The sequence below is a fragment of the Cupressus sempervirens genome, chromosome 4 (assembly GCF_028749045.1).
Source record: "Cupressus sempervirens isolate cs-2001-9-10 chromosome 4, ASM2874904v1, whole genome shotgun sequence".
NCBI classification, from domain to species: Eukaryota; Viridiplantae; Streptophyta; class Pinopsida; order Cupressales; family Cupressaceae; genus Cupressus; species Cupressus sempervirens.
Window position 1 is genome coordinate 232,018,839 of NC_143121.1, and position 17,481 is coordinate 232,036,319.

Below are 17,481 nucleotides of genomic sequence, written 5' to 3' on the forward strand. Positions count from 1 at the left end.
ATTTTTTACTCAATTTTCGTGTCAAACTCTGTCAACCATCATGAGGACACTAGAGTGCTCAAGGAGATGTTTTTCACCAACTTCTCACATTCATCTGATTTCTCCTTCAAGGCTTGTGAATCATCATTGCTACCCAAAATGTTGACTCAAAAAACTATACACAATCAAGATCTAGAAGCATAAGGAATAAATCAAAGGCATTGTTGACAAAAAGGGTCCCACAAGATACAAGAGAAGATTTTAGGAAAGCATTATTACCCTTGTCAAGCAAAGTCATGCATTGATCCTTAGAAAGTTTCTCAATCACTTGAAGTGGTCCATCTGAGTCGTATACTTACAGGGTTCTTTTGTACCAAATGTACTTTCACCAAATGCAAACCACACACCTATAGGGTATTCCATTCTTTGTATAGCACTTTGTGCTTCCTCACATATGGTGCCTTAAGCAGTTCCTAAATCCTAAACGACACTTTGTGCATCCTCCTATCAACATGTTTAGTAAGTTGTATTAATTTAATGAAATATCTATATAAATTGTACCCTCATACAATTTCCTACTCATTGATGCCCCTAACTTTCGCTGAAAGTGCTTAATTTAGAGCCAAAACTAGAAGCAGCACCTTTCTAAGTCCACCCACCGAATTTCAAGCCAAAATGGTAAAACTATAGCACTAGGCACAATAGTCCTCCCATTTTGGGCCCAAATCTGAACCCTCAACATTCTTATCCCATTGTTGCCCTTCTTCAAAAATTTTAGCACGTTTTGTGAAATTGAGAATAAAAGCAAATCTTACCCCTCATTCGAAACATCACTTGATCACATCTCTCTACAAGTTTCCAATTCAATTCCAATTGGGCAACCAATAAGGAATTTTCAACAAAATGAAGGAGAGGTCAAGTATTCAGATATTCAAACCTTCAAGTTGGCATTCATTATCAAGTTTATGTGTCCCTTTCATGAATGAAGGCATGCATGAGCTCCTACATAGGAACATCAAACTTTCATAAGACTTCAAGGCAAAAAAGTTTATACAAAAGGTATGACATTATCAATTCTACATTTCCTTCAAAAATTTAGCCTATGCCTAATCAAAGATGCTTTTTCTTTCTGATCATCATTGTTGTAGAGGAGGTTTACTCCTGCCCGGAATTTGACTTAGGCAAGCTCCTATACAATCCAACATCATTTTCTCTCTCTTTTGTGTGTAAAAATCAGATCTAGCAAATTTGAATTATAGATTCATGAAGTGCAGACTAAGATGAACAGATCCAAACATTGAAAAAGCGGAAAACCCGGATCACTGTCAATTAGCCACAGTGACCAATACTTTTCCAACAAATTTTCAGGAAAATGATTTGTAGGGCAACCTGACATGGACTCCATTCACAAAATTTGCATCAAACATCTTCATGTCAGTGGCACTTGGCCACATATACTAGCACTTCCAAGCTCAAATTTTAGACCTAAGTACATTTTGTATTCATTTCCGGATTTGTCTTTAGAATTTGCATATTGGTTTTATAGCTTACTATTTACATTATTTGTTGTCAAATTTGCAACTTTATACCTAGTGTTGGTTCCCAAAATCGCAGATTGCAATCCTACAAGCCTTGCCTACTCAATGTTGGGATATCCAACGGTTAAGGCCAACTTGATGGGATTGATCGATGCGATCCAAATCTCCTGCGCTTCTGGCTTTGCAAAACCAAGGCAGGTGTACTTGATCCTAGACAAAACACTTAGATCCAAGACGCTTATAGCAAATTGATTAGAACGCGAATGTATTGAAAGTTTTCCAAATGACAAGGATTACAGAAAACTTTAAGATTGCAAGTTACAAATTAAGAATAATAAATGAATATATGATTGTTTTAAAAATAAAATGAGTATATATTAATGCAAGAAATGAACATATTAATTCCTCAAAGGAAAGAAATGAAACAACTGCTAGCATACGGATTACGAATTATGGAAAATATAAAGACCAGTGCCGAAGGGAGATAGACTCAGTATTATAAGTTTAAAACATACAACTTTATAAAATTTTGTGCACATTAATTATAAACAATTTAGTAATCAAGATGCGACAGATCAAATATATGGACACAATTTTAAAACAGTTTGGAACGTATTTTAACTCCTGTGATTCAGAGACAAACCAAACACAGATTTGGAAACAATTAAATATTTCTCAATATCTATGATGTTCGATTTTAAAATGCTATAATTGATCCTATCCACTTACCTATCATATAAATTATTTATAAAATTAAAACAATAATTATAAAGGACGAAACTTTATAATATCCTAACTCTAAAGCTTCATGCAAATAAAATATTTATCTCTTACTGATCATGTCTGAAATAAAATTGCACTATAGACACTCCTTACGGATGATCCATCCAATGCAGTTTGACTCTAGAATTGCATAAATATATTTATTCAACAATCCACAATTCACGAGCTTTGCTCAATCATTCAATCTTTTCCAATAAAGGAATATAATATATCAAAGTGCATAAAACTTGGGTATGTAAAAATTTATAGGAATATATGAATTGTTGTTTGATTTTACATCTATATTTGTAACCAATGAAAGGGTGTGTAACCCTTCCAAAACAACGCACTCTTTTGAAACTCATAACTGACTATCTTAATTTTGCTTTGATTTGATAGTAAAATCCGGCAAGTTCTGTAGTTTTATGTTTTGTTAACGATAATGAATTCTTTGAAACTTTTATGCCCGACAACACACATAGCCTTCATATATGTCTGGAACTTGTTTTAAATTCCTCCTGTGAGGCTCTCAATTCACAATCGAGCATATTGGGAGTCCCATATTCTTCATCCACGCAAATCCTTTCTCCTCCGCACTTTGATTTTGTAACATTTGCCTTCGAAAATCTCATCCTTTGTTCCCTGAATGCTCATGAGCTTGCAACAAAATTTAAAAAAATGTATCAGACATTGAAATCGATGGTGGATGGTCAGTGATTCATGAGTCCTTTTAGTTTCCTTTGGATGAAAATCTGACTCTCGTGATTCTATAGATAATATTTCTTCCCATACTCCACAAACTTGCAATAGATACGACATACATTAGAAGAGTTGTTTATAATGATTTTTAACTATGGCTCGTGTCTATTCATGGATGAAGAGCGATCTCTAACAGTTACTAGAAACATCAAAATTAATCCTTTCTAACCACCGTTGCCGACCCGATAATCTAACGGTAACCTTTCAAACAGGCAAAAGAAAAAGATACTACTCTTCGATGCATAACCATACTCCATTGTGTATCATTTTCGTATCATATAATTTTCATGTTGAAGATGGCACATCACGCACACCAGACTTGGACCATGAAAAGACTTACGGTTACAATAGTCATCTGTGTTATATTTTGACATCGTAAACACTATGAAATGATTTCTTCTACTGCTTGGGTCATGTATTCCAATCAGTAGTTGTGTAGAATTTGTTTGAAGCTTCTATTAGAACTCTTCAATTGGAGATTCCAAACTGGTCATTGGACGTGGATTCCCTAAATTTACAATTTCTTACTCCAGGATCTTTCTAGTTGTCATTCTGATATTCTAAGTATTACAACTTCCAAATTGCATTAAAACTGGAACCTTTTGTTATACACTCCTCTTATATGACATAGGTTATCATGCTTACTAGTTATCAATAATAGAAATGTATTCATGATGTTCATTACTATAACTCTTTGCTTGTTCATTTATTGTATTGGGCTTGGTCTTAGATAACAATTATGCTCTATTGCACTTTAGTGTACTTGTACTCATAATATCTAAAGACTCCTTTATTTGCTACAAATCTGACATGTTGTGTTTGATATTTGTCACTTTGTGTGTTGTTACTAGAGCGTGAAATCTGTATACAATTGGAAGTGCTCTTATTACTTTCATCGCCAAATAGCCCAGTTCGGAAAATCATTTGCACCATCACATTGCCTATACTTGAATTCTTCATCTTTTGATTTGACATCAATGCTTATATTCCCATCATGAATGTCTAACATTGTTTCTTAAATGGAGACTATAAATTTTGCAAAATAATTCAGGCTCCATCACCTAGTTCTTGTATTCTCGTATAGTTTTCTAGACTTAGCTTTACTTTTGTTCAATATATTATTACTTTTTACATCCCAAGCTTTTGCCTAATATAAAAATGTTCATATAGCTGTTGAGTTTTTCATGTGAAGTCAATTGACAAGTAAAATTAGTTATGATCATGTGAAATGGTAAGATGATTAATCGTTATAATTGCATGTTAAGTCAATTAACAAGTAAAATTAGTTATGATCATGTGAAATTGTAAGATGGTTAATTGTTATAATTCATGTGAAGATGATTAGTTAACCGTTATGATGTTATTATATTGTTATCTTGAAATCTGGAAAATTAGTTATTCATTATAATTTCATGGGAAGTGAAATGGTGGATAGTTGTTATGATGTTTTATGAACAATAACTTGTTATAGTAATTGTGATTATTTTGAGCAATATGATATTATCGTGGAGAATTTATGTTCTTGCAAAAGCACGTTGAAGAGGGGGAAGTATTGCTAGAACGGAATCGGGAAAGGGACACCACTTCACCTATGAGTTGATAGGTATGAATTCTAACCACCAAGGCTAAGGGGCAAACGGCTAGGCAAGCAAGAGTATACTAAGGACTACCATGAGCTACCTAGTCAATAAATATACATTAATAAAAGAAGATCAGGAGGCATTAGATTAAAAATGTGTTACCTTATAAATTGGATGATCTCAAAGTTTCATGGGATATGATCATACCTTAATACAATAATACGTTAGTATCTACATATGCTTGCATATATATGTGTATGTGTGTGTGTGTGTGCGTGAATTGGACTAAGGCGTATATACATGTCCACTTGATATAAGACATATATGCTAGATACATTGTTAAAATATCGCACGCGCGCGCGTGTGCATATATATATATATATATATATATATATATATATATATATACACATACATATATATATATACACATATATATACACATATACATATATATATATACACACACATATACATATATATATACACATGTACATATACACTTGTGTACATACATACATGAGTATAGGTAGGTAGAGTATGATATTATTATATTAAAATATTAGCATGAGTTAATTTTATTCTTTGGCAATAGTTTTATTATTTCAACTTGAGCGGCCACATATCATTACATTGGGCCTTATAATATTTCGGTGGCCATTTTAATATTTTTGCCACATTGATCCGATGGCCTTTCATCTTGTAACTCCTTGCCACCTTCACAATCTTGCTCATAACTGAGCAAGCAGCCGAGAAGGAAAAGATTATGGAGCGATAGCTCATTTAGAATACAACATTCTTACCTCTGGCAGAGTAAAATACCACCACTTGAGATCATAATTACTTCTTTGCATTTCTGCTTTGCATCCTTCTCTGCGAATTCAATACATTTATCTAGTAGACACAACATCTATTATCTCCATTCTACTTTTTAGATAGTACTTTTGCCTTCTTCAGGCGTGGATCATATTCAGTATTTTAGTGCGAAGCAACCTGCACCAAACTGGCAGTAGTGGATTGATACCATTCTTGTTTGTCATAGCAATCAGCAATCGTGCATTCCAGCATTGCTCTAGAATCATTCGAACCCTTGCAAAGGACGACCTCCATTTAGGTCATGAAATCACCATTGCTAAACTTTATGTTTTATTTCTTTTAAAATGATATAGTGAGGTGTAGCTATAAGCTTGTTTTGGAAAGTTATAATAATGTTGTTAGAACCGATCAAGATATGATCCAATGTCTTCATAATATTGTAAGCATGCTCTAGAACTATGGCATTTATCATATAAGAGATTCTCTTTTTAGAATCATGAATAACTAGAGTGCAAGCTTATAAAAGGGATATCTGAAATATATTCCCTGAGATAAGAGACCGCACCATTGTGAATCAAGGATAGATTTTCCAAAATTTAATTATCTTTTATAATGCCAAGGCCGAAGTCAGGCAGATGCATTGGCTGTGATTGCAAATGCTTATACATCCACCTAGTGATTCATCCAGGAAGACCAGCATAGTCGAGATGAAGGGTGTGAAATGGCAATCATTAAACTATGGTTTATTCCTGCATGATAAAAGAAAAGAACAATCAATAACTTAAGAAAGTAATAAGAGATGCTTAAAGTCTATGTCAATTCATGATAGTCCATGGTATAGTCATGTTGTCAAGTCGACCGATGGGTGATCAAGTACATAGTGCCCTCACAAATCCTTGGCCAAGGTAGGTTAGTGGCATGCTTGCTGTTGTGATCACTAGAGGTCAAGGTTGCTAACAATTGACAGATCGGTGTATGGAAGGTATCTTGAAGCTAGCTGGTTGTTTAGCCAACACTCTTAACACCAGGATGCTCAGTGGCTAGACAATGGTGTCTCAAGCCTAATCCCAAGGTAGTAAGGGCCTTTCTCAGTAGAGATTGTGTAGGGATACTTATAGGTCTGCGGTTGGGAGGTTAAGCCCTTGCCAACGCTTCTCCTCTCCTCCGGTAGCCAAGGTTTGCACAACTCAAGGTTAAAGTCTATATGCAATGACATCTAGAATTTGAGTACTGTACTTTATATTTATGTTCTGTATTTTCAATTATGTATTGTAGTTGGATAATATGGTTAAGATTAGTTTCACTTCTATTGGATTAAGGACTAGTTAAATCAGTTATTTCCTTACTTGAATATGTTTGCATTGAAATGAAATGATAATCATGCATAGATGATACTAAGGTCATTATAACTGTCTTTCACATTACCTTGAAAAACAATGTTATTTTGGTTATTTCCAATTCATTAATTTAGTTTGAAATTTTAGCATGTTACATTAATGATATTATTCTCAATATTGCAGGACATTCCCACACAGTCCATGATTCCATGTTTTACACCTTTCATCTCAGCCTTACTTTGTTGTCCTTGATGATCATTGGTGTACTTATCCAACATCATGGTATTTACAAATTTCTATTTTGCAAAACAAATCTCCCCATTCCTTAAGGGCATTCTTACATGTGATTATGAGATTGTTTCATGATTCATTAAATGAGTAAAGTGTTAGATGATATACTGTTGGGGGGTAAGCCACTCGGTCTCGGAAACATACACGTATTTTAATGTCTCCATACTTACAGCTTTCCCAACTGATCAATACATAAGGTTTCGTTCAAAACCCGTGATATATATTACAGTAAGCTTTGGCACCCACAAGGGCCTTTCGGATTTTTATGACAGAACTAGCTATAAAAATCAAGTCATTCCATATCAGATCTTTCATGAGAATATGCACATAAAATTCAATAATATTTGCAAGACTCAAAAGGCCAAATTTCAAATGGACAAAACATAATATCAACAAGGAGCGATTATGAGCATTCAGGGATTCAACTTGATGAATATTAGACGCAATAAATGTGATGCAAATGCTCCAACTATGTGCTTCTATAATGTAGGTTGCTAGGAAATGTTATGTCAATAAGAGGCTCTTTGAACTCTAGATGATTCTCGGTCGCTGCTCCAAGGGTGACACCATACTGGCAAGAAAAGTATAACAGAATAGGAGTGCAAAAATGTTAAGTACACTCTTTCAGAAGCAACCTTTGAATGGTTGTGATCAAATATCTTATAGAATGAAGGTTGGTTACATGGGAATATGAGCCCGATCAAGAAAAGTTACATGCATGGAGAAAATTGAAGGTAGCGAGTAGGAGTTACAATATTGAATTAAAATGCAAGGCCAAAATGATGAGTAAAAAGAAATGTGGCCGATGGGTTCTAAGCATTAATTTAATTTATCATAAGATAGGAATAATAAAATATTCCCCATGATTTACGATAATGATACTTATACTATTTATATATATTTGTATGTGTCATCTACACATATCATACATACGCATTATATTTCAAATACATGTATCACTTTGTATATGTTATAATTTAAATATACATATACATACATACATACATATATATATACACATTGTATTTGGAATATACATGTACATACATATGTATATATGTAGGTAGCATGTACAAATGTACGTAAATACCATGACAACCATTATAGTAAATCATGCTTGACAGTACATGAAGAACTATAGATCATCCAAATTCTCAAATCAAGGTAGCAATTTATTTTTACTCTACTTACCGTTCAAGTGAATATATATTTGACATCTATTTTTTATTAGACAACCTAGTTAGCTCATGGTGGACACTTGACATATGTCTAGTTTGTCCTAGCATGCGTTCCCAGGCCTTAGTGGTTTAGATTCATAACTGTTAGCCTTAGTGGCAAGTTGGTGATCTTGTACCCTATTCCCTCTCTGCCAATGCTTTCCCCATCGTAGCGGTTCTTAGAAGAAGAATTAGCATGATGAAAGCATACTTCCATAACATTCAACTGAAATTAGTAATCATAACTAATAAACAAATTAACTGTAGTAGCAAATAATTTAACCAACATCTTCCTCTACACATGAAACCTAATGATTAACAAATGCTTTCATTCATATGAACTTAAAAAATGAGCAACTAATTTAACTAACCACTTGAAATATGAACGGTTAAATGGAATTTCCAAATTCAACAAAATAGGGGTTGTAACACTAGGTACTTCACCATTGTTTGCATTATGAAATCAGCTTCTTAAACTGAATTTGCAATATGATAGTCTTGATCTGGATTACAAGAGATTCTTGCTGCTTCATTCTAGTTTGTTTGCTAACACTAGAATACAACCAAAATCCCAAGACATTCATGTGGATATGGATAGTGCTCTCGGCTTGGAAATGAGTTTGATCAGGATCTCACAATCTAGGTCCCTTGTATCTTGTGTGTTAAATACCAAAATTTAGGTTACGTGGATAATTGATGGTGTCAAGGACACCCAGCAATCCGTATCACAGTTGTGGATTCTAGAGCACAACTGACAGATCTGCACTGGTTGTAGGCTCTACTCAGACTAGATAGAGGTCTCTACCCTAGATCTGACCCCTCCCAGTGGCTAGAAAAGTATGCCACTTCAAATAGCTTTTACTGAAATATATAATATTTTGACCTGATTAGCAAACTAAAAAATAATGATGTTTTCCCCTTCTTCCTTCACTACTACGCAAGCCTATAGATATGCCAAAACTCATTATTTGATTTAATGCTATCCCCTATGTGGAAATAGCCCACAAAAATAAAGAGAGTTGGGTTTTTGTCCAACCTGATGTTGAACACCTCCTGAAGATTTCGTTACAAGTGTGATACGTGTGAATCAGCAAAACATAAGAAAAATTTCGTGATAGAAAATTAAACTTGAGTGTTGCATATGTAACCTTTTGAAAAAATGGGCCAACCTTAAGTGAAATTGAATTTTCTTATGCACCAAAACAAAAATTATTATTATTTTAATTCTTATTACTTAGTCAATGTAGTTAAATTGCTATTATATAATAGTGCTTAAGACAAGATAAATTTATTTAATGTCCAACAAGAGACCACAAAGGGTCCAAGGGACTGTCGAGATAGTACAAATGAACCCAGTCAACAACAAGAGCACCAAACAGTGCCCCAGGAAAAGCAAAACAACGAACAAAAGGAGGCAAGAGCAGCAGCCGGCCAGAAGCAAGCTTCCCTACACCACGGAGAAGAAACCCAGGACCGAAAGGTATGGCACAGGACAAGAAGAGGTCATGTGTTGTCTTTGAGTACAACTAGTGGTGGTGCATTGGTGCAACTTAGAGCTCTGGTGAGGCCTCACGAATCTCACATGCTCAATGGAAGGAGGTCTAAGTGATCGCTTGGTGTCTCGTGCAAGAAAGGTCACCAAGAAAAAGGACGCGTGATGAGCTAAGTAGTGGTTTGTCTCTAAGGGGGTTGGATATGCAAGGTATGGTCTTGAAGCCCCAAAGACTCTAAAGATAGAGAGCCAAACATTGCTAATCGGTGTAACTCAAGAAAATAGAAAGAGACTAACAACCCCTAAAAAGGAATTTGATCTCGTAATAGATGGAGCAATGAAAAACAAAATGCACCTCAGTCTCAACTTCCCCCAAATCACAAAATTGGCAAAACGGATCCGCTCCGCCAATATGGTGGTCAGTCTGCATACGGAGTCAATGAGACCCCACCTTAAAAGAGCCTAAGGAAATATGAAGCGCAAGTCCACCACCGAGAAAGGTGTGAGGGGCGCACAATGACTCCATCCTAGATATCGAAGAACTGCTGCAAGCAGAAGACCATCCTAAGTTGAAGACCTACTGGGGGTTAACCCAAGTGGTAAGGATAAACAGTGTATAAATGTCCATCCTCACATGACAATTCAGCTCCTGCTAAGAAGAAAGGAGATGAATTGGGGCGTTCAAGGAATATTGAAAAGAGGAGAGGTGATCAATATCAATCCCCACAATCCGTAGAAGAGTGATAGTCTGTGGGTACCAACAACCAACCCGCCTTGTGGAGTCACCCCCGTAATTTCTATGGAGGAGTGACAGGCCAAATAGGATTACTTGTACGCTCCTCCCCTGAGTCCACAAAGCACCAAAGGTGATGAAGGAACTAAATCAAATCAAAGATGGCCCCAAGCCTGAAAAATAAGTCACAAACTCGGCTAAAATGATATTGAAAGGAATAGACTAGTGGCACCTGATAATGCGCCTTAGAGGGTTTGAACCCTCTCAACCAAAGCCCAATCCAACTCCAATAAAGAGGGCTCCCAAACCATCGAACCATAAAGAACTGTTGACCTGACCAAGGTGTCCAAGACAGTCATCTAGGACGTGGTGTCCTGAAAGTGATGGTGAAAGCATTGTCTCTCCAGCACGACAAGGGAACCAAACCCCTTATTAACCTAAGCTTGCATGGTTGGCCTCATACTGAAGTGGTCACCCGAGAAGCTAATACTCGGATAAGTAAATGAACAGGAGATCTCAACCTCAGAAACCTAGAAGAAGTGAAGGTAAGAGATCTTCAGGCAATTGAACTCCATCACATGGGTCCCACTAAGATTCACAACAAGCTTTCTCGTGTCATAGAAAGAAGTCAAACCATAAGAAGTCGTTGGAGACCCTCTGGAGATGAGGCAAGGAGAACCACATCATCCACGAAGAGAAAATGGATATCAAAACCTGGTGCAAGGAGCAGTTGTCCCCCGAGAGAGAGTGCTTGCTAAGGAAAGACTCCTGCTTATCAAATAAAATACCAAATAAAGTGAGCGCGAGGGAGCAGCCTTACTTCACCCCAACGGTGCTTTATATAGGATCTAAGAATCCCTGCAGAGTACTGAATCTACCCACAATACTCTCGTAAAGTCTCATAATGGTCATCAACAAAGTCTCAGAGATCCTAATATCCCAAAGCCTATGGTAAAGAGCAATCTAAGGAACAAAATCAAAAGCTTTGTAGAAGTCTACAAAGCAGCAGTAGACTTTCATAGAGTAATCCTAGCATCCTCAATGATAGCGCAGAGAGTTAGAAAGTGGTTCATACTAGAAAAATCTGCTCTAAAATCTGACTACTCCCACCCATGAAGATGACTCTACAAAGCAGCAGTAGACTTTCATAGAGTAATCCTAGCATCCTCAATGATAGCGCAGAGAGTTAGAAAGTGGTTCATACTAGAAAAATCTGCTCTAAAATCTGACTACTCCCACCCATGAAGATGATGCTTATCAAGCTCTCTAAAGAGAATAGTGTGCAAGAGTGATGTACAACTTGAAGAAAGTATGTCCCACCATGGTGGTCCTATAATTATTAGGATCCAAGGCCAGCCCCAACTTTTCAATCAGGGGTATAATATGGCATGACCAAGAGGGGAGAATCCAATGCAAACCACTCAATTGAAGAGAACCGTGAGGAAGGGACCCACAATCCTGATGCCAAACTTAGAGAGTTCTTCCCGAAACCCTTCCTCATCAACTGCCTTGCTACTGTTAATAAACCTAACAGCATTGGATATGTTGGAGAATGTGAAGATGTGGCAACAGGGCAAAGAGGTGGTGACAATTTGAGCCTAACTGGGGATATCTTATTGAGCGGACATGTAAAGGTCCAAGGAACTGTAGTCTAAGGTGGAGGGGGGGTGAGCGAAGAGGGTACACCAGAAGGACTTGGGGCATTGCAAAAGTGAGGTGCAAAGGGATCTACATTGCAAAAGGGAGAAGGCCCACTTTTTACAGTGAAGGCGGCAATAAGAGCATCTCAGCTAAGTGAGCGAGGAGTGGGGGAGGAGGGGCGATATGAACCAAACAATGGAAGGACTTCTGATCCTCATCATACCATTGATTCCTAGGAGAGGTACACTAGCACTTGGGACTACATATATCACAATATTGGAAGCATAGGGAACATGGCAATCCTCCTCCCCTGAATATTGTGTTGTGAGGTTTTCACACCATCGTGTACAAGCTTGAGCATTTTCAAAATGAATTTGTGGATTTGGTCGTTTTGGAAAATTTTGAAATTTTTCGATGAAAAGAAATTTTGATAGTGAAATTAGATTTTGAGTTTGAATTTCGAGTGCTAGGAAAAGCATTAATTTTGTTAAAAAATTGAAATTGTATTGCAAGATTCAAATTGAATTGAATTGCAAAATTGCATTAATTTGGTTGACATTTTGCCTAGAGGATTTTACAAAGGTTAAATGAAATTGGTAATTTGGAATTGAAAATCGATTTTGGCTTGCTAGATTCGATTTTAATGATATTTTAATTGCCAAAGCATTGTTAAATGAGAATTTTGGCATCTCCTAGGCTTACTTTGTTTCTATTTTGCAATTTCTGGTCAAAACTGACAATTAAATGGGCCAATTTCACCATAAGGCTAAGTAATGTTTAGCCTAAAGACAAAATTACATGTTCCGGAAAATCAAGTTTCGCAAAGGTGAAAAGAAATCAAATCCCTCTCCTAGCCCGAAGGCGTCCAAGGTGTAAAAATTTGCCAATTCAATAACCTCTGGACAACTCAAAAAATTGCCAAGGCAACCGAAAAAAGGGGGTCCCCAAAATTTTTGGGGTGCTCGGCCTCCTTAAGGGGCTGAACTTGGGCCTGCTTGATTGTCTCATAACAGTAATGTTTGGAAATGGTTTCTAGTTTACATTCTTGATCTCACTATTTTCAACTACAACTCGTGTAGTATTTTGAAGAAATACAATAAGTTTTCAAAAGTATCATTTGTTGTGGTACTTCTGGAGTTCTTATTTGTTTCTATAAGGGGTTTTTAAAGATTTTTAAATTGAAGAATTGTGCATAAATGACATGTCATTTGTTTGTTATTTGTTATTTCTTTCAATAAAGCTAGGCCAGAGATTTGTCTTTTCACACTTATAGGGGAAAGAACCCAGTACTTGACCGTATTCCAATGGTTATGATAGGAATTGTTGATTTGATATACTTATTAAGTTACTGATGTTGGTTCTGATGCTGATGTGGATGCGGGGTGTTGATGCGCGAATTATTTTTAGGGGGATTTTTGATGCGTTTAGGTGCATCCATATATAAATATATAAATATTTATATATTTCTATACGTATATATGTATATATATATGTATACTATAATTTATGTATGCAAAGAAATGCAAGAAATATACAAATTGAAAAACAAACCATTCCATAGCAATTAGCATATTCAAATTGAAATAACAGTAATGTCTAATTGGCCAATAGTGGCATGTTGTGATGGTTAAGTTGTTGCGTTGTTATCCTTGCCATCAAGGTTCAAATCTCATGGGGATGAGGTCCCCCGTTTGTGGCCTCACTAGTTCATAGCTCCAAGTCAAAGCGTTTACCCCTCTTAATAAAAAAAAAAACAGTAATGTCTAATTAGTAAATTACTCAAGTTCAAGATTCCAAAGCAATTCAAATTACAAAATCAAATCATAGGTCATGGTTCAATGTTAATCAATCAAGAGTCAAGGCTCAAGATTCACAAATCAAATTCAATCAAGCAAAATCATAAGGATTCTCAAAATAATTCACATTCTCATCATCTCCTTCTGTTGCAACATTTGCAAGTCCATTTGAACCAAACACAGTTACAGTTGTGCTCGATGCATGTGCTATGATATTATCAACATCATCATTTGTCATCACAATAAGATCCTCAAGTGTTGCATCCAAGTTTGCACATTTAGGGGCTACATCCCAAAGCTTGGTTGACCCTTGTATCCATCCTCCTTGCTTGAAAAAAAAGGCAAGTTAGTATGTATATAAACCAAATCCTCAGCTTTCTTTGAGCCCAACCGGTTGCTCTTCACAAAATGGATATAGGAGTATGTACTCCGATTCCATTCGGTAGCAGAAGAACTTGCAACTTAGATAGTGTCCATAAAATTAAACATACAAATGAAAAGCAAATTAAAGAATGTTAAACACTAAATTATGGAAAACAATTATTAAATAAAAAATAAATAAAAACTTACTTGTGAGAGGATCTTGATTGCAAGAGGTTGTAGATTCTTGAATGTTTGACCATACATGTACCACCATATAATAGCTCCCATGTCGTTTTGGTCCTTTATTGCATATGGAGTAAGTTTTGATCCTGAAGCAAATAAGCCAAATTCTAACCTCACCTTTTTGTGCATTTCATCATCTCGGAAGAGTCTTGCAAATGCAGTGTAGCACCCAGTAACAACTTTTTCATCTGCATATGGTGCAACTCTATCTAGCATAGCAAGTATTTCCTAGCTATAGTACCTTGGAGATAAGGCATATGCAAGGAGGTGCAATGGGGTAGTCATCTTCTCCCAACGATGATGAATGATTGCCTCCATCTGTTTGCACAAGGCTTCACATTCTGTGGGGTTAGTCTCATGTGCTTGTATGGAAAGCTTTATCTTTTCTATCATGGTGTCCATGCCATCGTACACATCCCCCAAGCAAGGTGCATCTATATTAGCAAAGCGTAGCATACTCATGATAAGCTCGATGACATCCAATACAAATTGAAAACAAGCCCACCAATCCTCATCCACGACCATTCCCCTGCCCTTCAAGGCTCTCTCTGAATTTGAAGCCTTCCATGCACCCCATTGGTTACAAATAACCATTTGGCTCATTGCTGATCACACCTTGAGGAGTCATCTCACAACAGTATGAGATGCAAATCTAGTTTTAGCAACCTAAGAAAGTTGACAATATGACAACAAATATAAAGCAAAGTTATAAAGAAGAAAATATTTGATAATTGATCATGAATATAAAACTTATTCAAAATAATTTAATAAATAAATAAATGAAACTAAGTAATTACAATTTTAAATTTACCTTCAAAAACTCCAACTTGAAGAATGATCTGAATATGGATTGTGACATGTGGTGGTTTGTCACAAACATTTGTATCTCCTCTCTACTCTTGGTATATTTGCTTCACCCAATCTATTTGTGTGCCAATTTGTTGCATGACCAAGTTGAGAGAGTGCACAATGCATGGTGTCCAAAAAATATGGTTGCATCAAGACTCAACCAAAGCACCTACACCCCTACAATTCTTGGCATTATCTGTGACCACCTGGACTGCATTCTCACCGCCCATCTCTATTGTCTCAATGAGAATTCTAGAAATGAATTGTGAATCCTTAACTTGTCCTTCACAATCAATTGCCCTCAAAAACATTGCCCCTTTCGGAGACATTGCAATCACATTGATCAATGGTCGGTTTCTTGTGTCTTTCCATCCATCAAAAAAATAGGTATACTAGAAGTTTTCCAAGATGTCCTAATTGATTGAAGAGCTTTGTCTATAGAAACCTTTTCTTTTTGCAAAAGAGTAGTACACACCTTTTCAATCCCAGGGCTAATGTAATCAGCTAGTGCTTTAAGGATGGTTGTAACCATTTCCTTCCAATATGGCTACCTTACCAAATTGAAAGGAAGACCATTAGCATAAAGGCAACGTGCAATTGCTTCATCAACAAGCTCTCTTGCCTTCATTTTGAATGCTTGATCCAACAGACCTCTTTTGCGAGTAATAACTTCTACTTCTTCATCTTCCTCTCCCACTTCCAAAATTGGATGTTTGGAGGATGCAACATTATTGGTGGGTACATTCACTTTGCTCTTTGTGGATGAAGGTTTATACAAACATGTTTTGATTTGCTCACTAAACGATCAATAGCTTCTTGCTCTTTTATAAATCCGGCTAACTATGCATCGTTCATCCTTTTTCCATCTTTGCTTCCCTTGCACAATGTTATTCCTTTACCAATAGGGCTTATAAAATGAGCTTTGACTTGAGAATATGAGTTGTTGAATGGTTTATTATTATAACATATATTGCATTTCCAAATGTATGATCCACCTCCTGAAACATATGATAATCTTGTGATGTGTCTCCATAATGGAGATGCCACATCAATATTGAAGTTATCACTTCAATGACCTTGCTCTGTTGCTGAACTTTGACTACCAGTAGTGGCCATTCTTGCACAATACAAACTATGAATCTAATTAGAAAATAAAAAATATTTAATTAGAAATATTTAAATAAACTATGAACATGAAACATACAAGTGCAAATATACGATACAAAATACTAAAAAAAGATAGCTAAACTTGTCCCTTCATTTCTTTTTTTTTTAAATATACAAAAAACCTTGGAAAACTTCTTCCAAAACTTGAAAAATTCATTAACATCTCAAAAAAAATCACTAAAAAAGCTCATGAAATGAATCAAATGCATACCTTAGACACTAAGATGTCCTTTGTAGAAGCTACTAGACACCCTACAAATGATCATCTTCAAGAATAATGACCTTGCTTTCAAAATGCCAAAATGGAGATCAAATGAGAAGAGAGCCCAACTGCAAACAAAATGAGAGGAATGAGCAATGAATGGCCTACATTAAGGTCATTTTAGGGTTTTGGGGCAAAACAGAGACAAAATATAATTAAAAAACCATTTTAACACATGTTTATCGTGTCACTTAAGTCACTTGGCGCCTTCTGGATGCTCCGCAGATACACCCAGATGCCTGACGGACGCTTTCCCAAGCATCTTGCAAGCACCCACAAGCAGAAGCCATGCTTCCTGCCCACCTCCGTGACGCTTCCAAAAACATCTGCACCGCCACACCCGCATCTTGGCCAAACTGCCACGCATCGGTAACTTAGCTTATTAATTTAATATCCTTACTTATTGACTTAATGTTCAATTATTTTGACAACATTGCACCAATGGTTGTGCGCTTAAAGTTGTTAGTACAATGATGACTATCCATAATTGAATGAAATGTACCCTTGGTTGTAAAAGTAACCAATGATGTGATGCCACATCAGTTGTGCAAGTATGGGTGTTAATTCTGTAACTTGTAAACATACTGATCTGATAACAGATCGATCCGATCTGATATGGCATGATAAATATTGATCTAAGTCTTTGCATTGTTCTC

General features: G+C 36.2%; 1 protein-coding gene across 4 annotated transcripts in view; it reads right to left on the minus strand.

The window, feature by feature from the left end:
* The window catches only part of LPXK (tetraacyldisaccharide 4'-kinase family protein), a 97,127-nt gene that overhangs the window by 71,093 nt on the left and 8,553 nt on the right, over positions 1-17,481 (minus strand). The gene's annotated exons all lie outside the window — the stretch shown is intronic.